This window comes from Acomys russatus, chromosome 19 (genome assembly GCF_903995435.1).
Source record: "Acomys russatus chromosome 19, mAcoRus1.1, whole genome shotgun sequence".
NCBI lineage: Eukaryota > Metazoa > Chordata > Mammalia > Rodentia > Muridae > Acomys > Acomys russatus.
In genome coordinates, this window is record NC_067155.1 from 4,240,966 (window position 1) to 4,255,376 (window position 14,411).

The following is a 14,411-nucleotide window of genomic DNA, read 5'->3' on the forward strand; positions in this document are numbered from 1 at the left end:
CTCCCTCCTCTCTCCCTCCTTCCTCCTCCTCCTCCTCCTTCTTCTCCCCCCCCCCCTCTAGTTTTTAAAGACAGGGTTTCTCTGTGTAGCCTTGGCTGTCCTGGACTCGCTTTGTAGACCAGGCTGGCCTCGAACTCACAGTGATCTGCCTGCCTCTGCCTCCCGAGTGCTGGGATTATAGGCATGGGACGAAAGGCATGAGCTACCACACTCGGCTTCGTCCGCCTTTTCATGACAGGGTCTCCTTATGTAGCTGAGGATGCCCTTGAGCCCTCGGCTGGTTTAGAATTCTCCATCCTCCATCCTCTGCCTCTTGAGTGCTAGGGTTATAGGTGTGAGCAACCTCCTTCACACCAAGCACATGCCACTTGAGGTTTTATTGTTGTTTCTGAGTCTCAGAATTTCATGGGAACAGAACTAGAGTTTCTTTCTTTCTTTCTTTCTTTCTTTCTTTCTTTCTTTCTTTCTTTCTTTTTAAAGATTTATTTATTTATTATTATGTATATAGTGCTCTGCCTCCATATACCTGCAGACCAGAAGAGGGCATCAGATCACATTGTCATTGTCAGCCACCATGTGGTTGCTGGGAATTGAACTCAGGACCTTTGGAAGAACAGGCAGTACTCTTAACCACTGAGCCATCTCTCCAGCCCCAGAACCAGAGTTTCTAATGGACTCAGCAGAGATGAGGGTTGGGTCTGCTCACTTGGAAGCACAGGAAATATTGAAAATCACTAAATCGTTACTCTATTCTGGTCCAGTCTAGTAAGATCACATACAAACCACCTAAGCTTACGACATTCTTTGGTCACTATGGATCCATGGATGACAGAGGCCATGGGTGGGTGTCCACTGTCCAGTGGGGAAGCTACCGGGTTGCACTCCTGTGGGAGAGAGGACAGTCAGCTTCCAGAACTTGGACTAGTTTGCTTTGCTGCGGCAGCTTCCACGCATGGTCCGGGACAGGCAGTTGCTCTTGAGCTAGGGATGGGTGGGTGGGGCTGCAGGAGGTGGCTCCCCTGGCTTCCAAGCTGGAGTGGTTGGGGGGGGGGGCTGTAGGAGGTGGCTCCCCTGGTTTCCGAGCTGGAGTGGGTTGGGGGGGCTGTAGGAGGTGGCTCCCCTGGTTTCTGATTCCCATATGGTGCCCTCTGTAGAAAGGGGTGTTGCTTCGGGTTTTCTTTGTTAAAGCTCAGGCAAGGCTCCCTGAATCTCCTTGGAACCACAATACTGATCAGAAAGAACTAGAGGGGAGCGGGGCTGGAGAGGTGGCTCAGAAATTAAGAGCTAAGGCCGCTCTTACAGAGGACCTGTCTTCAGCTCCCATCGCCCATGAGAGGTCACTCACAACTGTCAATAACCCCACCCGCGGAAGTTTCACGGCTGCCTTCTGGGTTCCTCGGGCACTACCACATCCCTCCAGACACCACACTCAACACACGCTGGTTTAAGGTCAGCATCAGCTTTGGTATGCTAATAAGCACCTTAGTTAGCTGTTTGCCTGGCTTTGAGACCTAACATACATCAAATTGAAAAAAAAAAAAAAAAATTCAGGCCGGGTGTGGTGGCGCACGCCTTTAATCCCAGCACTCGGGAGGCAGAGGCAGGCGGATCCCTGTGAATTCGAGGCCAGTCTGGTCTACAAAGCCAGTTCAGGACAGCCAAGGCTGTATAGAGAAACAATGTCTCGAAAAAGGAAAAAAATTATTCAAGATGAGTGGGGGAGGGGGGGAATCATTCTGAGCCAGTAACAGTCAGTGGCTCCAAACCAGGAACCCACAGAGACTGTGGCCAGAGGGACTGCAGCCACCGATGCTGGAGGCCACAAGGCACGTCCCCATAGTATTCCCCAGCGAGGCCAGGCAGTCAGTCACCTTGATGGAGTCACTGGGGTACCCTCAGCCACACACGGGGCGGGGGCGGGGGGCATCTCCTCCGACAACCTTTGCGTTGCCGCGGGGAAAGGGGGGGGGGCTACATCAACAGTGCGACGTCTCCGAAAGGTTATTATCGCTGTCTAATTTCAAACAGGCCCCACAATGGAGAGCTGTCTTGGTGTGGGATTAATTTTCAAACCCCAGGATTTGATGTCAGTGGGAGAGCCGCAGCGTGGGACTCCCTCTGCAGCCCTCTCCCGCTTCTGGCCAGCGCCGGGGGGGGGGGGGGCTCCTTGGGAGATGAAAACCCTGACAAGCCCTTCAGTCAAGCTGAAAGTAGGCAGCGGTCCAGTAACACCCACAGCGCCCCGCCTCATCACTCCTCATCCCCCATGCCCCCACCCCGCGCCCGCCCCCCGGGCATCCTGTGACCCTTCCGAAAAGTCACGTTCACTTTGCTCTTGAGAAAGGAAAGGAAAAATAACGCCGGAAGCATTTTATTTTAAACCATGTGAAATAAGGAAACGTGAAGATGCGAAAATGAAGTGGAAAAAAAAAAAAGTTCGAATTCATTTCCGTTTGCTTGCTGTGGCTTAGAAACCAAACTGGTTCATTTTGAAGGCGTGTAAAAAAAAGAGTCTGATCCATTCACCAGCAGGCAGAGACTACAAAATGCTTAAGGTAAAATATGTAAATAGGGAAAATTATCTGTTGAAAACCATCTCCTTTTGTGTTTGGAAGAATTTTTTTTTTTTTTTTGAAGCATCTTTATTTCTACTCTGCATTAATATACCGTTGAGCAGAAAAGTTACTATTTTGGGCAAAAACCAACAGAAACCGAGGTGCTGGGAAACTGAGACGTTCTGCGACCGAGTGCGCCGGTGGGAAGGGTTCCCACAGCGCTGTGCACGCGGTGCAGTTCCCAGGAATGTTTTAAAGAGTGCTGTTAAGATGATAAATTGCAGAATCCATGTTTCAAAAGTGTTCTTTGTATGAAAACTTGACCCAAAACTTGACTTCCTGTTTCCACTGTGATTTCTTTTTTGGAAATGGCTAGTCTCTGTCCTCTCTGGATGCCCTGTTTGTCCCCACTCCTACCCATACTATCTTTGCTGGTAGAAACAAGATCCTTACTAGTGTGTTCACACACACTTCGAAAATAAGTGGCTACAAGTAGCTTATCAGTTTAAAAATTATTTTCAGTTGTATTATTTATTTATTTATTTATTTATTTTTTTGGTTTTTCGAGACAGGGTCTCTCTGTGTAGCCTTGGCTGTCCTGGACTCACTTTGTAGACCAGGCTGGCCTCGAACTCACAGCGATCCGCCTGCCTCTGCCTCCCGAGTGCTGGGATTAAAGGGGTGCGCCACCACGCCCGGCTGTATTTTTATTTATTCATTATTATTATTATTTTTAACATGAAGGAGAGCCTGTTGGTAACATGCCTGCCACGCAAACATAAGGACCTGAACTTGAGCTCCGTGTAAAACGTGCTGGGTGTGGCAGCTTGTGCTTGTAATGTAGCTAAGTGGGGCGCTGAGACAGGCAGGTTCCTGGAGTTCCCCTGGCCAACTGCTTAGCTGAATAGCTGAGTGTCAGGCCAGATACCCTGTCTCCAAAAAATGAGGTGGCCTGAGCGGTGGTGGCTCACACCTTTAATCCCAGCACTCAGGAGGCAGAAGCAGGTGAGGATCGCTGTGAGTTCGAGGCCAGCCTGGTCTACAAAGTGAGTCCAGGACAGCCAAGGCTACACAGAGAGACCCTGTCTCGGAAAAAACAAACAAACAAACAAACAAACAAAAACAAACAAAAAAATTGAGGTGGATGACTCTTGCCCTGAGGATTGACACTTGAGGTCCTCTGCTGGCCTTCACGTGTGCGCACACATATGTGCACACACATACCCCCCCCACACACACACTAAGAGACAAATACAGTGAGGCAAGCCTATAGTCCCAACCCTTGGGAGGCTGAGGCAGGAGGACTGCAAATTTGTTGACAATCTGATCTATATAGTGAGGCTCTATAGAAAAAAGTGTGATGAGACAAACGATTCAATTAATGTCATTATTCACTGGGCTTAGATATTGTCATGGTTTGATTGTAGAATGTCCTCCCCCTGTCCCCTCCCCCTGCCCCCTCCCCCTTCCCTCCCACTCTCCTCCTCCCCTCTTCCTTCCCCCTTCTCCCCACTTTCCCTCTCCCCCTCCCCCTCCCCCCATCCCCCATGGTCTCATATGTCTGAACACTTGGTGCCCAAGACTTTACCAGCTGAGCTTTCGAGCCTGGTTTGAGACACCGCATGGACTGGAGCCTGCATTTTCCAGGCAGCAGCTGTGGAGATGTAGCCTGTGCAGCCGTGAAGGTAATTCAAAGGGGAAAAAAAATGTTCAAGTCAAGTGCTGTTCTCAGTTCTGCACATTTTGGGGACACTTTCTGAGAGACTGAGCCATAGAGAGAAGGTGGCATCCTTAGACTGGCTTCCAGGCCTGCTCATGGTCCTCACCCTTTCTCCATGGTTTTTTAAAGTGGGGCCGCATCACCCCAACAGGGTTATCAAGAAGTAAACATGTTAAAGCACCCACATACACATATACTGTCCTCAGGGTTGTTTGTTAACCGGACACAAGTTAGAACACCTGGGAAGAGGAACCTCAACTGAGACAATGTGCTTCCATCAGATCATCTGAGACAACGTGCCTCCATCAGATCATCTGAGACAACGTGCCCCATCAGATCGTCTGAGACAACGTGCCCCCATCAGATCATCCGGGTACGTCTGTGAGTGTTTTCTTGATTAATGATTGGCACGGGAGGGTCCAGCTCACTGGGTGGTGCCACCCCTGGGCAAGTAGTCTTGGATGGTATAAGGAATTAAGGTGTGGGCTGGAGAGATGACTGAGAAGTTAGAAGCACTGTCTGCTCTTCCAAAGGTCCTGAGTCAGTTCCCAGCAACCACATGGTGGCTCACAACCATCTGTAATGTGATCTGGTACCCTCTTCTGGCCTGCAGGGGTACATGCAGGCAGAATCCTGTATAAAGGGTAAATAAATAAATTAAAAAAGAAAGAAAGAAACAAAGAAAGAAAGTCCCAGCACTTTGGGAGGCAGAGGCAGGTGGATCTCCATGAGTTTGAGGCCAGCCTGGTCTACAGAGTGAGTTCCAGGAGAGAAACCCTGTCTTGAAAATCCAAAAAATAAATTATAAATAAATAAATAAACAAACAAACAAGAAATTAAGGTGAGCAGCTAGGGGTACAAGTCGCTAAGCGGTGCTCCCCCATGGCCTCTGCCTTACTTCCTGGTTCAGTCCCTTTCTGGTCCAGGCTCCTGCCCTGAGTTCTTGACCTGACTTTCTTCAGTGATAGATTGATTATAAAATATACGATTATGGTGTTTATCACAGCAACAGAAGGCAAATATCACACACACACATATGCACTCACACACATACGTGTGTGCACACATGCACACATACACACATAGACACTGCACAAACACACATGTGCACACACACCACACACAAGCACACATGCTACACAGACACACAGACACCACATACACACGTACACACACATACACATTTGCATGCACAGGCACCACACACATAGACACACACTCGCACACATGTACTACACACACATATACATGTGCACACACACAGACACCACACATGTCCACGTACAGAGACACCACACACAATCAAACACACACACGCACACACATACATACACACAGACACCACACACACCTGTGCACAGGTGCACACACACAGACACCCCTCCTCCCCCCTACACTGGTGTGCAGAGGGCTTCCTAGTTTCTTGCGATGCTTGGAACTTGCTTCTCCTAGGCCTGGCCAGGAAGGAGAATGTGAGGAGCTGGTGAAGCTCAGACAGACAGGCAGAAATCACAAGGATGAAGTATCGTTGGTGATGTTTTCTTCATCTTAGCTTTGGGGCTTGTGTGTAAGTTGTTGTGTTTTAAATGGTATGTTAAAAATGGCTCAGCTGGTTGCAGGTTTGAGGGCACCTCCATAACTGTTGTCCCCAGAAAGGGCTTCTCTCACCTCTCCCTGGTCCTGGCCTTGCTGTAGGGATGTGTGTCAGGGCTAAGGTCCAGCCTGGACCATCCAGCAGAACCGTGGGACATCCTCTGCCCACTCCATCCAAGGAGCAGAGGCAAGTTCATTACCCACCCTTCTCAGGCCAAGGTCATTGCTCTCTCCTTAAACCTCATCTTTCCACTTGATTTCTGAGATTGTTAACAGGAAACCTCCACCCTTAAGAAGCCCAAGAGAGGGCTGGAAAGATGGCTCAGAGGTTGAGAGCACTGGCTGCTCTTCCAGAGGTCCTGAGTTCAATTCCCAGCAACCACAGGGTGGCTCACAACCATCTATAATGAATGAGATCTGGTGCCCTCTTCTGGCCTGCAGCTGTACAGTGCAGGCAGAACACTGTATACATAATAAATAAATCAGATTTATTTATTAAAGAAGAAGAAGAGGGAGGAAGAGGAGGAGGAGGAAGAGGAGGAGGAGAGGAGGAGGAGGAGGAGGAGGAGGAGGGGAGGAAGAAAGAAGAGAAGAAGAAGAAGGAAGACGAAGAAGAAGAAGAAGAAGAAGAAGAAACAGAAGAAGAAGAAGAAGAAGAAAAGAAGAAGAGAGAAGGAAAAGGGAAGAAGAAGAAGGAAAGAAAGAAGAAGAAGAAGAAGAAGAAGAAGAGAAGAAGAAGAAGAAGAAGAAGAAGAAGAAGAAGAAGAAGTCCAAGAGAGAGCCAGGTATGCGGGCACACTCCTGTGACATCAATGCTCACAGAGGCTAAAAGACACAGGGATGGTGGATGTGAGGCCGTCCTGGGCAATGCAACCAGCTCCTGTTCCAAAAAAGAACAAACAAACAAACACATCAGATGGGAAAGAGCTGCTGAGCTTTTGTGGCTCATCACACCCAAGGCAAATTATTCTGTTCAACCACAGTCAGAAACCACATTCCTATTATGCAATAGTTTGCTGCTCTGCTAAGATCTTGAGGGAGCTGGGCATGGTGGCACATGCCTGCAACCCCAGCACGCGGGAGGCGGAGGCAGGAGGGTCAGGAGGTCAAGGTCTTCATCTCTGGCTGAGTAACAAGAAAGAGACCCAAAGGAGGTGCAGGGAGGTGCATATCACCGTCATTGCGTGGTTTTGCAAGCCCCATGCATGGAGTGGAGGGCTGTCTTGGCTTCCTCGTTTTGCACAGCTCCCAGAAACTCTGGCATCAAGTCTGAGGTCGTAAAAGCTACACATGAGGGCCACAGGAAGAGGATGGGCCGTGAAATTAGCTTGTGGCCCCCACGCCAAGGCGCCCAGGAGTAATTAGCTTTCACTCTTTCTCTCTGTGGGGATGCCGGGTCCTGAGGCTGCAATCCAAATCCTCACAGTGACCCGTGCAGCTGGGAGTTGCTGACTGGGTTGTCCTTGGCTGCTGTGAAGGGGCTAGCTTGCTCTGCTGGAGATGGTCAGCAAATGCTTGCCCAAATCAAGGGGCGGCTTCCTCAGGACCAGGCCTCCAAGGGCTTGGCAGCAGGAGCGCTGATTGGCTGATTGATTGGTTGGTTTTTATTTTGTTTCTTTCTTTTTTAAAAGATTTATTTATTTCTTATGTATACAGTATGCTGCCTGCATGTGTGCCTGCCCACCAGAAGAGGGCACCAGATCTCGTCACACATGGTTGTGAGCCACCATGTGGTTGCTGGGAATTGAACTCAGGACCTCCGGAAGAGCAGCCAGTGCTCTTAACCTCTCTGCAGCCTCAGTTTTTTTTTTTTTTTTTTTTGGTTTTTCGAGACAGGGTTTCTCTGTGTAGCCTTGGCCATCCTGGACTCACTTTGTAGACCAGGCTGGCCTCGAACTCACAGCGATCCACCTGCCTCTGCCTCCCGTGTGCTGGGATTAAAGGCGTTTGTGTGTGTGCATGTGTGCGAGTGTATGTGCACGTGCTCACCCACGCGCTCGAGCACGCATGGGTGTGTGTGAGTGTATGGGTATTGTGTGGAAGTGTGGGTGTGCACGTGCGAGTGTGTTCGCCCACACATATGTGCGTGCATATCTGTGTGTGAATGCGTGCACACACACACGCATGCCTGAGGAAGCTAAAAGAGGGCCCCAGATCTCAGACCTTCTGGAGCTGGACTTCCGGGTGCTGCAAGCCGATCTCTGGGCCCTCTGGAAGCACAGAAAGTGCTGGCTCCTAATCACCAAACCGTCACTCCAGTCCCGAAAAGTATTTCTTTCACAAATAAACTGTTACGCGCCAAGCCACGAGCACATCTATCGCCTTCCACACGTTCTTCCTCTCCCCTTTCTGCTGCATCAGTTTTGGGATGCTCTTAAACAATCCACCATCATCACTCATATATATTTATTTATTTATTTATCATATATACACAGTGTTTTGCCTGCATGTACACCAGAAGAGGGCACCAGATCACATTACAGATGGTTGTGAGCCACCATGCAGTTGCTGGGAATTGAACTCAGGACCTTTGGAAGAACAGGCAGCACTCTTAACCTCTGAGCCATCTCTCCAGCCCCATATTCATTTCTTTAAAATTTGTGTGTGTGTGTGTGTGTGTGTGTGTGTGTGTGTGTGTGTGTGTGTGTGTGTAAACGTTGCTACCTGATGCAGCGTCGTTAGCTACAGGCTCCGTGCCATGTCGTTCATCTGAGGAACTTTTGTACAGACTTCGACTTTGAACTCTGACCGTCGACTCCCCACCTCTTCCCCTCTCTAGCCCCCAGCAGCCTCCGCCCCCGGTCCACCTCTGTGTCAGAGAGTCTGACGATTTCAGACTCTGTGTGTGAATGAGACCACGCCATACCGTGCTCTCTGTAGCTGCCTGGATTCACTCAGCACAGCCGCCTCCAGGTCCCTGTACACTCCTGCACACGCCAGGTCTGTGGTCGGAAGGGCGAACAGCATTCTAGTAGTGCGTGTAGACATCACAGGCTCACACCCTCTCACTCACATTCCCACGCCCCCACACGCATCTTGACTGTTGTAAATAATTCTGCAACAGAGGATGTGGACACTCTTTGGGATTCTGATTTAAAGTCCATTAGATATATCTGCCCACGTGTGGCACTGCCAGGCGACGTGGTATCTATCTGTTGTTAGTTGGCCTATCTGGCACCTCCATGCCGGTTTTCCACAATCTCTGTTACCAGCTTACGTTCCCACCAAAAGCACCCCCATATTCTCATCTCTCTTCATCATCACTCATATTTATTTATTTATTTATCATATGTACACAGTGTTTTGCCTGCATGTAGGCCAGAAGAGGGCACCAGATCTCATTACAGATGGTTGTGAGCCACCATGCAGTTGCTGGGAATTGAACTCAGGACCTTTGGAAGAACAGGCAGCACTCTTAACCTCTGAGCCATCTCTCCAGCCCCATATTTATTTCTTTTAAATTTATTTGTGTGTGTGTGTGTGTGTGTAAACGTTGGCCAAATGTGTGCAGTGATTGTGGAGGCCAGGACAGAGCACTGGATTCCTCTGAGCTGGAATCAGGGACATTTGTAAGTCACTGAATGTGGAGCCTGGGAATCAAATTCCCTAGATCTCCGGAAAAGCAGCGAGCACTCCTCACCACTGAGCTGTCTCCCCAGCCCGTCCCTTCATTTTTACTAATCATCATCCTAAATGTCCAAAGTCACATCTCATTGGGGCTTAGTAATGGAGGAGTGCACATGTGTGAGCAGGGTGTGTGTGTGTGTGTGTGTGTGTGTGTGTGTATGGGCACACGTGCAGGGGCTGGGGGCATCTCCATATGCACCTGCTGGCCATTTGCATGTTATTTGTTTTATTTGAATTAACTAACCAACCAACTAACTAACTAACTAACTAATTAGTGTGTGTGTGTGTGTGTGTGTGTCACAGCACATGTGAGGTCAGAGGACAAACTTTTTTTCGTAGCAATTGATTCTTACCTTCTACCCTGTGGGTCCCAGGAATCCATCTCAGATTAACAGACTTGGCCACAGACACCTTTACTTGCTGACTCATCTCTCTAACCCCCCCCCCCCACCTCCCATCCCCCCCACCTACCCAAACCATTTGGCTTCCGTTGCTGGGGCAGACACCATGTCAGATACATACGATCTCAGACTACCCTGCTTCTGCCGTTGTGCATGGACACAGCAGCTTTGGGGCATGTGGCACTCACAGGTTCTTTCAGACCGGGACAGATAGTCACATCTCCCATGAAGCCTTTCCAGTCCCGTCCCCCCACCCCCACCCCGCCATAGGATTTGGAGACTGTGGATCCTGGAGCTGGCCACGGTGGGGGCTGGCATTAACCAGGGTTCCCTCCAAGGGTGAGAACTCCAGCACAACCCACCTCAGGCTCCATTCAGTTGTAACTTCCCCATCCAGTTGTGCAGCTGTGATGGGCTAGTCTCAGCCTTGGCCTTGACCCAGCACATGATAGACATTGTTGGTTCTTCTAGTAGAAGGCTCCCAACACTTATGTGTCTACTGTATCCAAGCAAAGTTGTCACACCCTTTAAGGCAGCCACACTGAGAGGACCCTCATCCCCAACCTCCCTGTGGAGCTCGAGTTGTGGTTGGTCTTTTGGTTTTTTGTTTTGATTTATTTATTTATTTTTGTTTTTGTTTTTGTTTTTTGAGTTTCTCTGTGTAGCCTTGACTATCCTGGGCTTGCTTTGCAGACCAGGCTGGCCTCGAACTCACAGCCTGCCTCTGCCTCCCAAGTGCTGGGATTAAAGGCATGTGCCACCACCTTCCAGGTTCTATGTAGGCCTGGCTGTCCAGGAACCTTCTACATAGGCCAGGCTAACCCTGAACTCAGAGATCCACCTGTTTCAGCTCCTGAGTGCTGGGATTAAAGGTGTGCCTCACCACAACCAACTACGATGGTTTATTCTGCCTGTCAATCTTATGCAGTTTAGAACCTCGTAGGAGCTGGAAGCCTGGGTGTGCCTCCAGAGAAGGTTAGCGGAAGAGGAAACACCTACCATGAAAGTGGGAGACACCACGCCCTGGGCTGGAGTCCCAGAATGAATAAGAAGAAGAAGATGAGCAAGGCACCAGGATTTGCTGCCCTTTGCCTTCTGACTACATGCAGTGTGTCCACTGCCTCATACCCCTGCCACTGTGACTGTCCACCAGGGTGGACGGCATCCTTTTGTTTGTTTGTTTGTTTTGTTGTTGTTTTTGGAGACAGGATTTCTCTGTATAGCCTTGGTTGTCCTGGACTTCCTTGTTAGACCAGGCTGGCCTCGAACTCACAGAGATCTGCCTGCCTCTGCCTACTGTGCTCCACCATGCTCTGTAACCCTTTCCTTTAATTTTTTTTTAATTGATTATTTTGTAATTTCACATCATGGGCCCCATCACACTCACTTCCCAGGCCTCTGAAGTCTGATCCTCCCTCCCAGAAGGAGGAAGAGGAGGAGGAGGAGGAGGAAGAGGAAGAGGAGAAGGTCAATTTGTGTTGCCTATATATTCACTGAAACATGGTCCCAGTGGTCAGTCCCTTAAAGAAAACTAGTCCTTCCTGACCTGTATCCCCACCAGGCCCCAAACAACAGTGGACACGTCAGCATCCTTACCACAATTGTCAAGAGTTCTCTTTCATGGTTTCCTGTATAAGATGTTACTTTTTGGGGGGTTGGGACGGTGTAGGGGTTGTTACCAAAGCTTTCTATGTCCATCTTTCTCAACTGTGAGTCTGAAGCCATTGATACCACCACAAAATTAGCTTTCTTGCCCTTTCTAGTCAGCGGGAGCATGGAGCATGGGCTTCCTCAGGATGTCTGGTGACAGCACGGACCAGGAACATCCATCCACATGGTCTCCGGTGTCAGGACCGGCCACGACCTCAGTGTAGTCTCCTGTTGTAGAATACCAGGGAGGTTTTTCCCTCCCACACCCAAGTTCTCTGGAATAATGACACATGAGCCATGTAGCTAGGCTCTTCTCTGACTAGCACATAACAAAATAACCCATCATGCTAATCTATGTTCTGCCATGTGGCTGGTTACCTGAGCTCAGGTACCGTGCCTCTGTCCTCTTCACATTTTTGCCAGCTGAATCTCACACACCCGGCTCTCTCCCAGAATCCTTTCTGCCTCCCGGGTGTTCCACTTCTATTTCCTGTCTCAGCTATAGGCCATCAGATTTGTTGTCGACGACACACAAGACGTTCCTTCTACATTCTCTGGTGGCAGTATAGACCATGGGTATCAACATGGCCTCTAGGGTACCATACGTCAAGGACACCAATAAGATCCCCAGCAGCAGCCTGGCCCAGAGACATCAACATGATCTCAGGTGGCAGCACAGACCACAGACATCCACATGACTTTCAATGGAAACATCGGACGTGGACATCAACACGGTCCCCAGCTGCTGCAGGGCCACGAACCTTCTTAAGTTTCTTCTGCCAGGAATTTTGTCATAGGAGCCAGAAGAGTGACAATTAAAGGGGCTTTGGGAAGAGTCAGGCTTGGACTCACGCCATCCTGCTCGCCACGAGCCTGGCTCTGAGCTCCTGAGCCAGGCCTCTCCAGAATCGCAGATATATCCAGACCAGTGCAGCCAGGGCCAGCCAGTTACCCACCCTCTCCCCTGGTCCTCAGCCCTTTGCACCCCAGAGGATGACGGGTAATAGACTCATATGCATGGCATCTTTCCTGAGCACCAAGGCATCGCTAGCTGAAAGCCCAAAGACCATTAGGGGACCAAAAGTTCTGAAGGTCAACAGATGTGATTTGGGGCAAATCTTAATAATGTCTATGTAACATTTGATTTGATAACCAAAAAATCCTAGTGACCTGATTTCTTCCTTTGAATTCCAGTCCTCTCAGACTGCCTGTCTCTCCAGGTGATATGCTGAGTGCCATCTGAATTCATTACTTCCTGAGTAATTATGGCTGCCTCTGTATGAGAGAAACAGGGGCTTCAATCAGCTCTGGGCACTGTCTCTGGCCCGGTTGCCTCAATAGGCTGGCCACTACTGGAGATCCTTGGCCTCTGGCCTGGAGCCAGGAAACTAGAAAGGCTGACTCTGTGTGCTGCCAGCGTCTAGCCCTGCACAGAGGGGCATCTGCAGAACTGAAGGAGGGTCAGTGAGCTCAGAAGTGGAGGGTGGAAATTTCTTTTTGTTTGTTTGCTTGAGACATGGTGTCTGTATGTAGCTCTGGCTTTCTTGGAACTTACTATGCACATCAGGTTGACCTTGAGCTCACATAGAGCCCCCTGCCTCTGCCCCCTCCCCCAATCGCTGGGATCAAAGGTAGGTGCCACCACACCCAGCTTTATTTACTCTTTTTTTTTTTTTTTTTTTTTTTTTTGGTTTTTCGAGACAGGGTTTCTCTGTGTAGCCTTGGCTATCCTGGACTCACTTTGTAGACCAGGCTGGCCTCGAACTCACAGCGATCCACCTGCCTCTGCCTCCGGAGTGCTGGGATTAAAGGCGTGCGCCACCACGCCCGGCTCTTTACTTTTTTTTTTTTTTTTACTCTTTTTTTTAAATCATTTTTTTAATTGGAAAATAAAATCATTCATATTACATCTCAATTGCTATCCCATCCCGTGCATCCTCCCATTCCTCCCTCCCTCTCACTTTCACCCCATTCCCCTCCCCTATGACTGTGACTGAGGGAGACCTCCTCCCCTTGAATATGATGCTAGGGTATCAAGTCTCTTCTTGGTAGTCTGCTATCCTTCCTCCGAGTGCCATTGGGCCTCCTATCGAGATCTAGCCAAGAGACAGAACATTTTCCACAGTTAAGTGGAGACTGGGGACTGACTTTCACACAAACTCTGGTGCCCCATATTGGGCCATGTCCCCTTGATGGGGAGGCCCGATGGCACTTGGAGAAAGGAAAGCTTTGTTTACTCTTGAGACCAGTTTTCCCTGTGGAGTCCAGACTGGCCTCAAACTCACGAGCCCCCCTGTCTCTGTCTGTAGTGTGTGGAGTCACACAGGTGTGTATCACCTGACTAAGCCACCAGGCACTCGGGGTACTCTGAAATTGGGTGTTGCCCCTCAGCAAGAGGCACAGACTTTGGCAGATGCTCCTTAGAGCAAGTGTGCCCCCTGGGACACATGATTATTTTTTATTAAGCGTGAAGGGGTACTCTCCAGCTATCCAGGCCTGCACAAGGGGCTTTTCTGGTCATGTAGTAGAATCTCCATGGTGTTGGGGGAGAGAAAAGCAATCAGCTGCCAGCAACCAGGCACAGCGAGAGCCACCAGCCCTCAGCTGTGGACGCCCAGGCAGGGCGAGCACCATAACTGCTCAGCTTTGTTAGTCCCTCAGCCCTCCAGGGCTCCTGTCCCATGCGTTCCGCATTTGACAACTGTCACACTAAGCAGAGCTACAGAGTGACATCTTCTTTCAAAGAAGATAAGACACGATCATTTTCAACTGTCACTACTTGGCACTGGATTTGGAGTGCAGATCTGTAATCCCAGCAACTTGTAAGGCCGGGGCTGGGGGAATCTAGACTTCAAGGTCAGCCTG